Here is a 15120-nt window from a genome sequence, read left to right as displayed (position 1 = left end):
CAAACTTTCGCAAATTTAACACTTTTAACCCCAAAAATCAATTTCTTTCATTTTTAAATTTCTTTTTCAACCAAAAATTATAGTTTTTAAATTTTGACTTTTATTTTTGACTTTTTACTTAAAAGTTTGACCTTTGACTTTAAACTTTGACTTTCTCGTTTGACTTTTAAATTTTCAAATTTAGCTTTTCGGTTTGACTTTTAAGTTTGACTTTTCAAGTTTGACTTTTGAGTTTGACTTTTTAAATTTGACTTTTGAGGTTGACTTTTGAGTTTTTAGTCAAAGGGCATATTTAAAAAAAAAACAATGAGTTCTTCAAACGTTCCAGTCAATAAAGTTTCATGTTCTCAATCTTATGAAACTACGATTAAATTTCTTCGGGAACAAATTGATTTATTAAAAAGAGAAGTTGAGGACCTAAGATATGAAGGATATCAACTCAGGAAAGGACAGAAACCCTTTAAGGCCCTGTTAGAGACAAAAATAAAAGATTTTAAAAGAATTCAGACAGAATACAGTGAAAATGTGAGCTTTATGATTATGTTAAAAGACAAAATGATGAGCTAATTACCGAGCTTGATACATTAAAAGGACAATTTGAAACTGCAAATTTTGATTTTAGAAAATTTGATGGATCAAGCGAGGTAGTTGCCAACATGATTGATCACTGCATGCAGTTCAAACGAAACCAACAAAAAGGTTTAGGATATGATAGTGTACCTCCTCCTTATAATCATACATATCAGTATCAACCCCTATCCAAGGATGAGATTGCCAACGAACCATTTATGGTTTATGGCAAGCCGTCTGGTTTCGTTTCAGGCGGATTTATTAATGTTGAAAGTACTAACATTTCTACTTCCCCTGCAGATCAATCCTTAGATCAGTCCAAGCACAAAGTTGAAGGATCTGTTTCTGATAAAAAACTGAGCCTGAACCTGATGTTTCTATTTCCAATGAACAACCTTCTATTTCTGATATTAAAGTTGATGATACATCTTGTGATGCCTTTGATGCTTTTGCATCGGATCATGTTGAGTTAATTTTTTTTGACATATTTGATTATTTGTTTGAAAATACTGATGTTCCTGTTTCTAGCACATCTACTTCATATGCAAGTAAAGTAGCAGAAGATGAGAACAAGGAGAACACCACTGAACAAACCAACATCTCTTTGAGCTCTGAATCTGTTGCTTCGAACTCAACTGCTTCTGATCAACCTGCTGTTGAGAAATACAGACCACCAATTCCAGCGAAACAGAGTGCCTCCTGCAATTGTGCTTGTGGGAACAATAAGAGACAAGGCAAGGATACGCCACCAGGGGCAGGAAGAAACAACTTCACAGTGAAGAAAAAGACATGTTTTCACTGTGGAACACCTGGACACATTTCCAGAAATTATCCAAATCGCGCATACGTTCCTTACTATGCACAAGGCTGGTAAAACGCGCCAAGAGGGAGATACTTCAAAAGAAATCCCTCAAGGTCACGTTCAGACAATGATGACTGGAATGAGCAGAATAGCAAGAATCAAACTCCAAAGGCCAAGAATCAAACCTACAAGGCCAAGAATCCGAATCCCAAAGGCAAGAAGGGAATGTCGGTCAAGAAGCCAAATCCAAGAGATGCTCCCGTGAAGCCAAAATCAAAGTCATCTCAACGGCCGACATCAAGTACCGAGCCACCCATCAGATCAAAAAAGAAATGGGTTAAACCCAACTACAAATGGGTTCCAAAGGCTCACTCTCCCAAATCTTCTAACGATTCTAATATTTCTACATCTTCTGTTTGTGATAAGCAGGACATGTCATGGGAGAGAGTACTATGCAAGGATGACAAAGGTCAACCCAGTTTTAAAATGGACTGGATTCCAAAGACCAACTGATCCCGCTCTGTGTCGGAGCAGCTATGGAGGCATATCATCAGACTTCGGTTTGTTGGTAGTGGCTGTTCCAGGCACATGATAGGGGACATCTCTCAACTGTACAACATTCAGATCTTTGTTTGAGAGTATGTGTCCTTTGCGGGAAGGGAAGAAAGGAAGGGATCACTCATGGGGTTAGTGCTTAACGATGTGAAGAATTTTTGGATCTGTTCTGAGATTACGCGTGCTGTTCTCAGACCTTTTGGATGCAAATTCAATCGGTGACTTACGGTTTGAGTTTTCTTCTCTATACTCCTGAGTTTTTCTTAAGCTGATTCACTTTAAAGACTAATTTTTTTTGTTTTAGGATAGTTTAAATTTGTGCATTTACTTTTGTTTCTCTCCTATGCACAAATTTAGGGGGAGAAATAAAAACAAAACAAAAAAATTAGAAAGTTTTAAAAATCCAAAAACATTAAAAAAAATCAGAAAATCCAAAAATATGTTGTTAATGGAATGTGCTTGCATGAGACGTTTTGGGAAGTGATATAATCATGTGATAACAGGCAATCTGAATCTGTGTAAGGGACTGAATCTAAATTGTCTAGGCTCTGTGTTCGATGCGCTAGTAGGCACGAGAGATTAAAATGGACTTGATTAGGCATTAATGAACTTAAGGAATCTAGAGACTTGAAAAATCTTGACCTAGATAGATCCATTTAGCCTGACAATACGCGCTCAGATAGGTTGAGCAGGGAGATATACATGATAATCCACCGGTCACATTAAAGTTATCCGTATCTAGAACTGTGGTTTAACTCTTCCTCGATGTACGGACTTTGTCCTTAATTCCGGTATTGATGGGGCGACTGGGGAATTCCGATAAAGTAGGTCTGTAGAAAATTATTTTCTTGCTTTCCTTCTGTTAGTCATATGTTGCCTCCTCTGCGTGATTGAAATACATCCGACCTGGACTGCAACATATGCAACTCTATTTCTATGCATCTTCTATCTATGCAATTCTTCCTGCCTGTTAGCCATATGCTGTCTCCTTTGCGTGATTAACCATCCGACCTGGTACACAGCATATGCACCATTCTACTTCTCAATCCCTCTAAATCTGGTTAGTCATATGTTTCACCCTCTGCGTGATTGGAAGAGATCCGACCTGGGTGTATAGCATATGCATTCTAAATCTGACTTCTCTCATAATAATTGTCTGCTCACCTAAAGTAAGGAGTACTTTGGAAGTTCCTGATTATTGGGGTATGTCAGGAAGCGGGAAACATGTTCTAGTACATTTAAAATTGAACAATCACTAGGTTGTCTGTAGATCTCGCTGCTCAATTTAGGTGGACAACAATATCTTTGGTCGTCGTCAGCTGAATGGTCCTTAAGGAATATTATCTAGGAACTTAGGATCACATTGTCTTGTCACTTATAGTATGTCCTAATTTTGTCACAATCTCTCATGTTTAAGTGGAACACAATACCGGCGATTGACCAGATCTATTCATGAAGGGAGAGGTACTGATAAACGGATAAAGGCTGTCTAAAAACTTTGATCCCAAATCACTCTTAAAGTTAGATATCATTTTATTTTTGTTAAATTTGTTCATAGTTTTCTTCTAATTTAAATATTAGGGGAGAATTAAAAATTTTAAAATCCAAACAAAAATCAGAAAATTAAAAAAAAAAATCCAAAAATAGTGTTATTTATGTTTTATTTCTTTTTCAGAAAATATGAAAAATCCAAAAAATATTGTGTGCTAAATTTTTTTTAGTTTTGTTTTGTCTTGAAAAGTGAATTCAGGTGAAGATGAAACTCATGGAGTTTGTGTCGAAGATTTCTGAGCCAAGGCTTCATCCGTGAACATCGAAAAATTCTCATTCGAAGGAGCAAGAAATGAAGATTATTCTTTCGACATTCAATCTTTCAACCCCAGAAGCAAGGTGAAGTTGCACTTGAAGATTAGGTGACGGATTGCATTGAAGCCTCCTCAATCAGTCTGCTGCTATCTATGAACCTGCTGAAGTGATCCAAAAGATTAGTTCTCTCTGAAGATTCTCAAGCTGAAAGCGCTATCTCTCAAGAATCAGTACAAGAAGCCTCCTCACCCGACGTACGTTCAAAGCCAAATTCTTGAAGAAATGCCCAACTGCTCAAGATGAAGTCATTCATTGAAGATTCATATGTTCATCTTGAAGTCATGAAGATATCGAAGATTAAATCTGAAGCCAAAGTTCCCAATGAAGATTAACAAGAAAAGTCAGCTACTTTTTAGGGGGAGCTTGTTGGGTCATTTAAGAAAAGAAAAGAAAGCTATAAACCAAGGGAGAGATTGTTGGGTCAAAAATATGGTTTATTCTTTGCTTTTCTAGGCAATTGTATTTTTCTGTAATATTATATGTGTTTACGGTCAGGTTTACGACCAGGTAGTGTTTACGGCCGTAAACAGGTTTACGACCGTAAACCCTGTTTACGGCCCAATGGGTGTTTACGACCGTAAACCGTATTTACGGCCGTAAACCCAGTTTGTGGCCCAGTCGAGTATATATAGGGGTGAGGGGTGTGAGGAATAGAGTGATGAACACATAAAATAGAGGAACTTAAGTGTGTGCATTTGAAGGTGTTCTAGAGAGAGAAACTAGAGAAAAGAGAGTGTGTGTTAGTGTGTGTGAATCTTGTATCCGAATCTTCATTCATATCAATACATACAAGATTCATCATCTTCTTCTTCTCCTTCTCTTCTATTTGATCTGACATCATCCGTTTGATTGAGATTCCGCACCATCAAACAGATCTGATTGATACATAAGCAGATTAGAGACTTACACAGCGACGAAGTTCTGCCCCTGCAGAGCCCGACTCCTAGCTAAAACCCCCTTGTAAGTAAGTTATGCTTACCTATTTTACTATACCTTATATTTAAAATTAGTATTATTATTATGAACTTATAATAAATATTTGAGCTATTATTATGACTTATATAAGTGTCGTTATAATATCTTTTTAACTACTCGCGGTACGGGGAATCTGGTTTAAAGGGCCGCATAGGGTTGTTGGATTTCAGAAGTGCTATATGCCAAAATGGTCCTGCCCTCCGGTGTTTTATGTCTGGCCCCTGTCTGTACATAGTGGTTGGAAAGTATTGTTTAAACTCTTATATAATAATAATAATAAGACTAATAATTAGTCACGGTAAATATTAGACTAAAATCTAGTGGTAATAATACTAGGTTTCGTCGAAGGAAATTATTTTAAAGTAAACGAAGCGCTGTCCGAGTACTGAGTCACCACCTTATCAAGTGAGTGCATAGTTACTTTCATCTTACACATAGATATGAAGTATTTTATATAAATTACGTGCTATATGTGCATATTATCTGTATACTTGCTATCTATGTTGGATGAACGATTTTATACATGTTTTAAATGATTTAAATTGTATATATATTTTATATCTACAAAATGTGTTGGGTAAAACATGAGTAGATGTAATAGTTGTTGTGTGATAAAATAAAATAATGAGAGGCCTCGATGTTATTGATGATCTAGTCATCTAGCGGAGTATAGATGACGACCACAGACTATTCTAGACAGTCCAGTGGAACACTAGCAGGCTCGTAACTTGTAGGTGTTTTTGAACTACGTATTCACTAGGTATTTTTGAACTAAGTGTTCACCATATGTTTTGAACTAAGTGTTCACCATACGTTTTGAACTATGTGTTCACCAGATGTTTTGAACTGCGTGTTCACCAGATGTTTTGAACTGCATGTCCACCAGATGTACCCTGTTGTATAAACCCTGGCGACTATGCGACTTAGTGCCTGTTGAGTAAATCCTGACAACGATGGATTTCGTGTCGATTCCTTAGGATGATCCTTAGGAATGAATGAATGAGGGATACCTAATTCTTAGGGTAGATCCTTAAGAGTAAAGAAGATAATGGGGATGGGTAATTGGGTTGATTGTTTGATGTTTAACATAATAATTATATTATTGTGGGTTGAAAACCCTATGTACTCACCAGGTTTCCCAACCTGACCCACTCAAGCTTATTTGTAACACAGGTGTCGATATGAAGCTACTTTACACTGAGGGATTTAAAAGAGATGTAGATCACTAGTGTAAATGAATGTAAGATCTGTTTATGCTTATGTTTCTGTATTGACGATGACATCCCAAATGTTTTAAAATGGATAAAAAATACATTTCTTTGGAAATGATTTGATAACGTATTTATCATGATTTTCTGGGAACAAATTCCGCAATATTTTTATTAAAAGAGGTACTCTGATTTTTATAAAGCATAAACAAAATCGGTCTTTTCTGGCCGTGAAAATGGGGATGTCACAACTAAACTGTTGTGTTCGATTAGAAGTTCTGTCATTACAAATCAGAAATCGCGAAACAAAGTATTTGATGGGTATTATGCAAAACATATAAATCCTATGTGTGCATGTTGTTGGATTAGGTGTCTAAGCCCATAACTATTATTGGTATGTATTCGACCCGAGAGTAGCATGGTCCATTTGGGTTGCATATCATCAGGACAATTTGTTAGGATGGACTTTTGAGAGAAGGTTATTTATGGTTTATTAATATATTATAAGTAATAATATATTAATATGAAATCATATGTTTTAATTAGTAGTGATCAAGAATTAATTTGGAATTAATTTAGTGGTCGAAAGAGACTAATTAAATCTATAGGGACTAATTATGATAATTAGTTATATTTATATGTGTTGGGCTTATGATCCATGTTGGACCAAGTTTATGCATGGATACATAAAGAGTTGGGCCACATGAACCATGGATCATAAAACCCATGGGTATGGATTTGGGTTATATCCATGACCCTAGAAATCCCACATATAAATAGATACTTCATTGCCCAAAATCGCCACTTGTATCTTTTTAGAGTTCATGGTGTCTTTTGTGTGCATGGAATTCTCTCTCAAGTTCATCCTTTGTCCATGGTGTGTTGTGATTCCATTTGAGGCTTCCACACTATTGGGGCTAAGCTCTTTAAGGCCAAATCCACCAAGAATTCAAGCTCCATCAAAAGGTATGTCATGCTAACTAGTATATTATAATTTTATGTTAAATGCATGCTAGTTGTAAGATTAATACCTTGGAAACCATTTGCATGTATAATTAGTGAAAACATAGATCCAAGGTATTTAGGGTTGTATGTGCACCATAGGATGTTGTAGTATACCAAAACCCAACAGTGGTATCAGAGCCAGGTTGTTTTCAATTATACTTGATGCAAGTTGCTGAAAAAAAAACTGAAAAAAATCGAATTTTTTGCTGTCGGGACAGCAGACTCGACGAGTCCAGTGATGGACTCGACGAGTCCATGAACAAATTCATCCAACTCGTCGAGTTGGTTCATGCACTCGACGAGTTGGACCCCCTGACAGCTTATCTTCGAGTTTTTTGGCCTGTTTTGGATTAGAATCATTACCGCAAAGTGTTTTTGTTCATAAAATTTGTTTTTTGATACTATGGTAATGTTTATTCTCATCCAAATAAAGGATAATAATCAAACTTTCAAGTTTTATACATATTTATATGATGCTTGAAAAATGTTGATTATGAATGTTCATGTTTATGAGTTTGTTTAGATTAATAGGAAAAATTATGAGATAGTAGTTTTCAATCCAAATTAATCTTGAAGTTGTTCATAATATGTGTTTTTGTAACTTGTCCTCAAGTTACATGAAAAGTCACATTTATGAATTTTAAAACCCATAAAAATTCCATAAGTTATGAAAAAATGAAGAGTCACATTTTTAATGCTTTTAAAGTCTTCCAAAACTTGTCTACAAGTTATGGAACTTGAAGGGTTTTTTCCATTAAACCACTTTAAAATTCATAAGTTATGGAAACCATAAGTTTTTTGAATTGTTCAAAACTTGTCCTCAAGTTTTGGAATTTGTAAAGTCAAACCCCATATACACTTTAATTCCAAACCCAAGAATTTTAAAAGTTAAAGTTCAAACTTTATGGACTTCATTAAATTAATTAAAGTGTCTAATTAAAAGAGTTAATAATTCCATAAAGACATGGTTTAAGTTTAATTAAATTAAGAGTATAGTTTAAATAATAGATTAAATCACCAAGTATTTTAAATGTTTAAATAATAGATTAAATAAGAACAAAGTCAGTCTTACCGTTAGTAGGCCTCATTCACGAAGCCGGTCTATAAGGGGGGTATAAGGTTACTGCCTATAAAATGGCAGTTTAATGGGTGTCCACTCTCACCCACCGCTTCCTTGACCGGTGGAGGGTCGTTAGCCGAACGGGTAGGACAAGGACTATAATTCTCCCTTCATTAAAAGTATTAATGATAAATACTAAGTAACTAAACCTTTTATAAATACCCAATCTTAGTTACTTAGGAAAAAGTGAATAAGGTGCTAATCCATGAAATTACACTTTGCACTTTGTTTAAGTCGGTTAGTGGAGCGTGTGTGGTTAACCGGCACACTAACTCATATTTAACAAGGTAGGCAAAGGGTAACCTAATGTTTATCATAGTATCGATGGAGCGTGTGTGGTTAACCGGCACATCGATTGAGGGGTAAACACTTAAGGGTACCAAGTAATTTGCATGGTTACTTCACACCTTGTTTTGTGATCCTCGGCATCCCAGTCACAAAACCTGAAGGGCACACTCGAGATTGAAACATGCCATTGAACAGTTCAATGAATCTCAAAGATCTAGGAGTTTCAAAAATCAATTAAAACCTAATAATATATATTTTGTTTTCATGGTGGAAATTGGTGAATCGTCATTCGCCTACCTTCAAATATTTTATAGCTTGGATTACGGCATCCCTCTTCCAAGTTATAAAAGTATTGTGTTGGGTCCTAGCCTTAATATTTCATATTGGGTGTTATATTAAGGACTTTAAATCAGCTATCTTGAGTATCTCCCAAAAGATGTCTGGTTTAGACATTTATGATCTTCCCAAATCTCTTGAAACAAGCTTTCCTAAATGAAGATGATGTCCCATGGAAATCATACTTCTTTCACCTCCTCCAATTATTCTCCCTAACCCACAAGTTCCTGAAAAGTTTAAGGTCACTCAAGCCCTATTGGCAAGCAAAGGTCTATGTGTGATCACATCTTGGAGATGTAGTCACATATTGACAAGCCGGGAGAGTTGGGTGTCAAAGTCTTGAGAAAGTTGGTGGCTCAACTACTTTCTAAGTCACATAGTGAGTTCTTTTGGAACACCTATGAAACAGACTATGACAAGACCTTTATTGATCTTATCTATTTGCTAAGATCAACTTCCTAAAAACTTTATGGACATTGACAATGATGACACTGGGAATCCAAAAAAGCATTCTCTTCCCAATGGAAATGGATCGGCCATAGTCAAATCGGTTGACCAAATGGTAAAGAGAAAAGCTAAGTCTGAGATAGTCTCATTACCAAAGGGTCCATATGTTTATATTGCCAAAGAAAGGGGCATTGGTTGCGAAGCTGCCAAATTTACCTAAGGATGTTAAAGTCAATAAGTTTGACTCTACTTCAGGTAAAGTCCACTATCTAACTCTGCTAAGTTTCTATTCTGAGATTCTTGATACATGATGTGACTGGGTCACATGTTGATGTTTTAAGAATCAAAGAAAAGTGAAGAAACTTAAAGAAAGAATATACTGAATCTGATCGCGTAGATGGATTTCTATCGCATAGTTTGAAGATCGGATTCTTGAGCTACTTCTTAGGAGTTATGATATTTTGCTTAGGAATAGATAACAACAAGTCTTCATATGGATTGTAAGGATAAGCTTTTCCGCAAAGTTTTAAAATAAAAGGTAAATCTTTTGATTTTATTTATTTTAAAATATCATTACAATGGCATTTGTGAAAATCTGTGTTGCTTATAAGATTCCATTAAGAGCAAGAGTGGAAATATGAATTTGATTCTTTCATTTGTGGTAGTGTCTAAATTTACCAAATAAGGAAAGATTCTCATCACCCAAGTTTCAGTTGGATAGAAACTTGGAATCATGCAAGTTGTATAACATGATGAATGAGAACTTTCGAGCATTGGAAAAATTAAGACTAACTACTTGTTCACATGGGTGTGTGAGTCAAGTGAAGGACTAAGGGATCGGGTACACATTCTTGTGCACTGGTTAGAGTCCACCACAAAAGATCGATAAGACTATTCGTCATAATTTACTATAGCTCAGTAAATATGGTTATACTTACAAGCTTAAGTGTAATTCTGAGACATTGGAAAAGGTTCTAATGTATGGCAGAGCGAATAAGAAGAATCAATTTAGGCAGAAAGATAAAAGTTTCTCAAATCTGAAAAGATGGGAGAGTACTTTAGTATCATGTTTTAAGACCATCTTAATGATTTTGAGACCTTATCACAATTCATCCTCTAAGTGCATTCTGATAGTTAAGAAGAGGAGTTATGAATTATTGAAGTGGTTAAATCAAGAAGATGATTCATACTTCGTTCCAAAAACAATTCTTAGAGTTATACTCTAAGATTGTAACTTGAGTGACATGTCTTAAAGAAGGTTTAAAACACTTATCAAATGTAAGAGTAAAAGTTTTCTACTCTTGTACATTTGAAATTGGTAAGTTGTGATGTTTTGGATAAAACAAAGACCAACTAAGGCCAATTGTGTGAAGTGTTTGTCTTGATTAGAATCCACACTATATCTTGAATACCTGACAAGAAAGTCTTATATGTCAAGAGGACAGTGGGAGTCTTAAAGGTCTTGAAAGTCTCAAGAACTAATCAAGAATAAAACCTGAAGTTCTTCACTAGCACACGACTTGAGGTTTATAACCTATCGTGTTGACATATTCTGTGCCCATTCCAGTTAAAGTTGGCTTTGCATATGAGTTCTTAGAGTTCTCAATTGGTTGCACAACAACTTGGAAGCAATGGCAGGCCCTTGAGCTGCCAGGTGGCAAGAAATTAAGATTGAGTTCAGTCCATATGAGTTTGGATTTGTCATTATCCTTGTCTTGTGACTATGGTTTTGACAATTCACATGGATAAGAACACATACACCATTAAATCTAAGGGTCATAAGGTTTCTCTCCGATTCATGAAAATGATGGTGAGGAAACACTTCCACCAAGTAGATTTGAAGTAGATAGAAATTGTGATATTTGCATTCTAAAAGTCGTTAGTGGAGCTGTGTGGTTAAGCGGCACACTAACATGGACTTGTGAGAAGTGGCAAAGGTCTAAAAAATTGAGACTATGATTACGACATCCCTTTTCATAGTTCTGAAATTGTTTAGACACACCTGTGAGCTATCTAAGATAAGGTGTACGATATTGATAAAGTTTTATCAAAGCAATCTAGTATCAGAAATCTGAACTTTGGTAAGAAAGTCAATAAAGTATTGTTTTTTCTAGAAGTTCAACTGATTTCTGAGTACATGTCAAAGCTAGTGGGAGCATAAGTGTTATGCTAATAATCATCATGTTAGTGGGAGCATGATAATTATGATAAAGGTTGCAAGTTAGCAATGTTAATTATAGAAAACAAAAGGTTTCAATTGGGAAAAAGTTGTATTGCTATAATTAAGGGAGAGGAAATTATACTTCATCTCAAATCTAAAAGCTTAGATTGAGGTTTTAATCGTATTTAGTCAAGTATATATATGAATGTTATGTTGGAATGGCTCAACATAAGAAAATTCTAATATAGGGTCCATTATTTGCGTTCTAAAATTCGATTATGATTACGACATCCCTTTTCATAATCTGAATTATGAGAACTTGGCAAATTGAAATGGAAATATTATAGCAAAAGACTGGTTTAGTCTTTATGTGATACATCATGAATCGTGTCCCATATGCTTCGGATATAGGATCGATTGCATGTGCTATATTCATCCTTTCTAAAATTTTCCAAATGCCTGGGGCATTAAGAAGGGAAAAGGTCTAGAATTGGATATGACTAAAAGGATTAAACAATTGTCGAGGACAATCTAAGGTTTACCAAAGATTGGTTGCTCAAGGACAGTTGGAAGTATAATGATAATTCTGGAAGGACCATATTGACATAATCTGTAAGGAGGAAACTCTTGTTCAGAAGTGATAGTCAAAATGGAATATGGAAATGTTTCAAAGTTAGAAATTATTCAATCTGTGTAAGATTAGGAAACTTAATGCAAGAAGGATGTTTCCAAGGAGTTGATCTCCTTTGGAATGTTCTGTAATGTTTGTTGTCAAGTCTATCTGACTTTGTGCATAATCATTACAAGAGGACCAATGCATATAAGTTTAGAATCTAACAGATTTCAGTAAATGGCATGAATTTGGAATTCTTGCATTTGCAGTAAGGATTTGGGACTATGAAAAGAGGATCATTGGAGTTATGTTCAATTGATCTATTTCACAAAGTAAAGATCATAGACAAACATAGTATGCATACTTGGTGTATGGCATGACTAGTGTTTAGAAAACATAGTGTACATGCTTGGAGCATGGGACAACTATTGTTTTAAATTCAAGAATAAAGTTGATATCTGAAACAGTATACAATGAATAATGTGTAATCATATGGTGATAAATAAAAGGTGTTTTATTTATGTTCATAGGTTTTGATACCATATTCGATTCAATTATTCTTGTGTTTCATTTTGCATGTTTTGACTTCCAGAATAAACTAGGTCATTGTTCTGGATGACTAAGTTATTCAAACCATCCACAGTCGGTCATATGTTGGAAGTAGATATGAATTAAGACTGTCATGGGTTGGCTTGTAGAGGTTTAAGATGTTGGACAAAGGGCTACAACACTCATGAGTGCTCATAAGTTTTGAGTATTGGATTCAACCCGCGCTCATTGGAATCACTTCATGGATTTTATCACGAGTGATCATGAGACGATAATATCTTATATTCTTCAAACCTAGAGATATGAGTTGTTACTATGAGTTGGTTATACATTGATTGCACGAAAACGCATTGGTAACTCGATGTTATAAAACGTGCCTTTGTGTATGATTCAACAAGTTGTAGAACAAGCCATATGAGTCGAAGTTTATCCATTCCTTTTACCTTCGGGATAAAAGCGATATCTGTGGGCCCCTCGATGATTTGGTGATGACAAACGTAAGTGCTCGGCTGGGCCTGGACTGATTTGATTTGTTCAATTAGTCAGTCGTCATAAATCGGAAATCGGGAAACAACAAATGGACAGAGAGAATGATTATAATCCATGTCTCAGTCCATATGATATCTAGAATGGAGGAATATATGATCCCTTATCTAATGGACATGTCATTTGATTTGTTTAGAGTTTGACAGCGGCTTTAAGAGCTACGATTGCTAGTCGGGATCTTGGAGTCATACTTGAATAATAGTTTTAGACTTATCCAAGTGGGAGACTGTTGGATTAGGTGTCTAAGCCCATAACTATTATTGGTATGTATTCGACCCGAGAGTAGCATGGTCCATTTGGGTTGCATATCATCAGGACAATTTGTTAGGATGGACTTTTGAGAGAAGGTTATTTATGGTTTATTAATATATTATAAGTAATAATATATTAATATGAAATCATATGTTTTAATTAGTAGTGATCAAGAATTAATTTGGAATTAATTTAGTGGTCGAAAGAGACTAATTAAATCTATGGGGACTAATTATGATAATTAGTTATATTTATATGTGTTGGGCTTATGATCCATGTTGGACCAAGTTTATGTATGGATACATAAAGAGTTGGGCCACATGAACCATGGATCATAAAACCCATGGGTATGGATTTGGGTTATATCCATGACCCTAGAAATCCCACATATAAATAGATACTTCATTGCCCAAAATCGCCACTTGTATCTTTTTAGAGTTCATGGTGTCTTTTGTGTGCATGGAATTCTCTCTCAAGTTCATCCTTTGTCCATGGTGTGTTGTGATTCCATTTGTGGCTTCCACACTATTGGGGCTAAGCTCTTTAAGGCCAAATCCACCAAGAATTCAAGCTCCATCAAAAGGTATGTCATGCTAACTAGTATATTATAATTTTATGTTAAATGCATGCTAGTTGTAAGATTAATACCTTGGAAACCATTTTCATGTATAATTAGTGAAAACATAGATCCAAGGTATTTAGGGTTGTATGTGCACCATAGGATGTTGTAGTATACCAAAACCCAACACATGCAACCCTAAAAACTTATCTATGTTTTCTCTAATTGAACATACAACTTGAACAACAAAATAGAAACCCTAGAACACTAGTATATAATCAAAAAAATACACAATTAGGGTTATAAGAATCATACCTTGATTTTTATATAGTAATAACAATACAAATCCTTGTGTTGATGAAGCCTTGAGAGCAAGCGTCACAAATGTCATGCTTCTAATGGTTCACACCCAACACTAACAAAGGAAGATGATTGAGAAGAGAGAAGAGAGGATCCAAAATTCGGCTAGATCTTCTAGAAACCAGTTGGCCAAAAATTCTAGGGTTAAAACCCTATTTATAGTGCAGTCAGGAAACCCTGGATAAGCCCAAATCCAAGATCAACTTAAACCGGGTAATTATCCACCTTCTTGTTTATCCACTAGGAAAATTCTAGAATCCCTTAGGCTTCAAGAAACCATCCAACCCATATGGATGGCTCTAGATTGCATCTTGATCAACTATTGAACAATTAACTTCAGTCCCTACACTTTTTATTTTTCCTTTAATCCCAAAATTAACTCCAATTAGTTTTTGATTAAATATTACTATTTCTAATTAATATATTATTTTCATAATATATTAACAAATTATTTATTTCAATTTATTAATCAAATAATAAATCAAAACTCTCTCTCCAAATATCATCTGTCCAGTTGCTAGATTTGAGGGCAACCTAAAAGGACTATGCTACTATCAATTTAAGTATATACCAATTATAGTTATAGACTTAGACACCTAATCCAATAGTATTGGACAATGAGACTGATTTTGTTCCATGTCTCGTGTCCGAATGATATCTTGCATAACGGAGGATTATATGATCACTTATCTTAGGACACGAAACTGACATGATTTAGAGTTCGACAACGACTTTTGGAAGCTACAATTTGCTGATCAGTTTAGAAGTTGTACTGGAAATTATAGTTATAGACTTATTCAAGTGGGAGACTGTTGGATTAGGTGTCTAAGCCCATAACTATAATTGGTATAAACTTGAATTGATGGTAACACAATCCTTTTGGGTTGCCCTCAAACCAAGCAAATGGA

The sequence above is a fragment of the Lactuca virosa genome, chromosome 9 (genome assembly GCF_052849685.1).
Source record: "Lactuca virosa cultivar CGN04683 chromosome 9, Lactuca_virosa_CGN04683_v6, whole genome shotgun sequence".
NCBI classification, from domain to species: domain Eukaryota; kingdom Viridiplantae; phylum Streptophyta; class Magnoliopsida; order Asterales; family Asteraceae; genus Lactuca; species Lactuca virosa.
Note: the sequence above shows the minus strand (reverse complement) of the source record.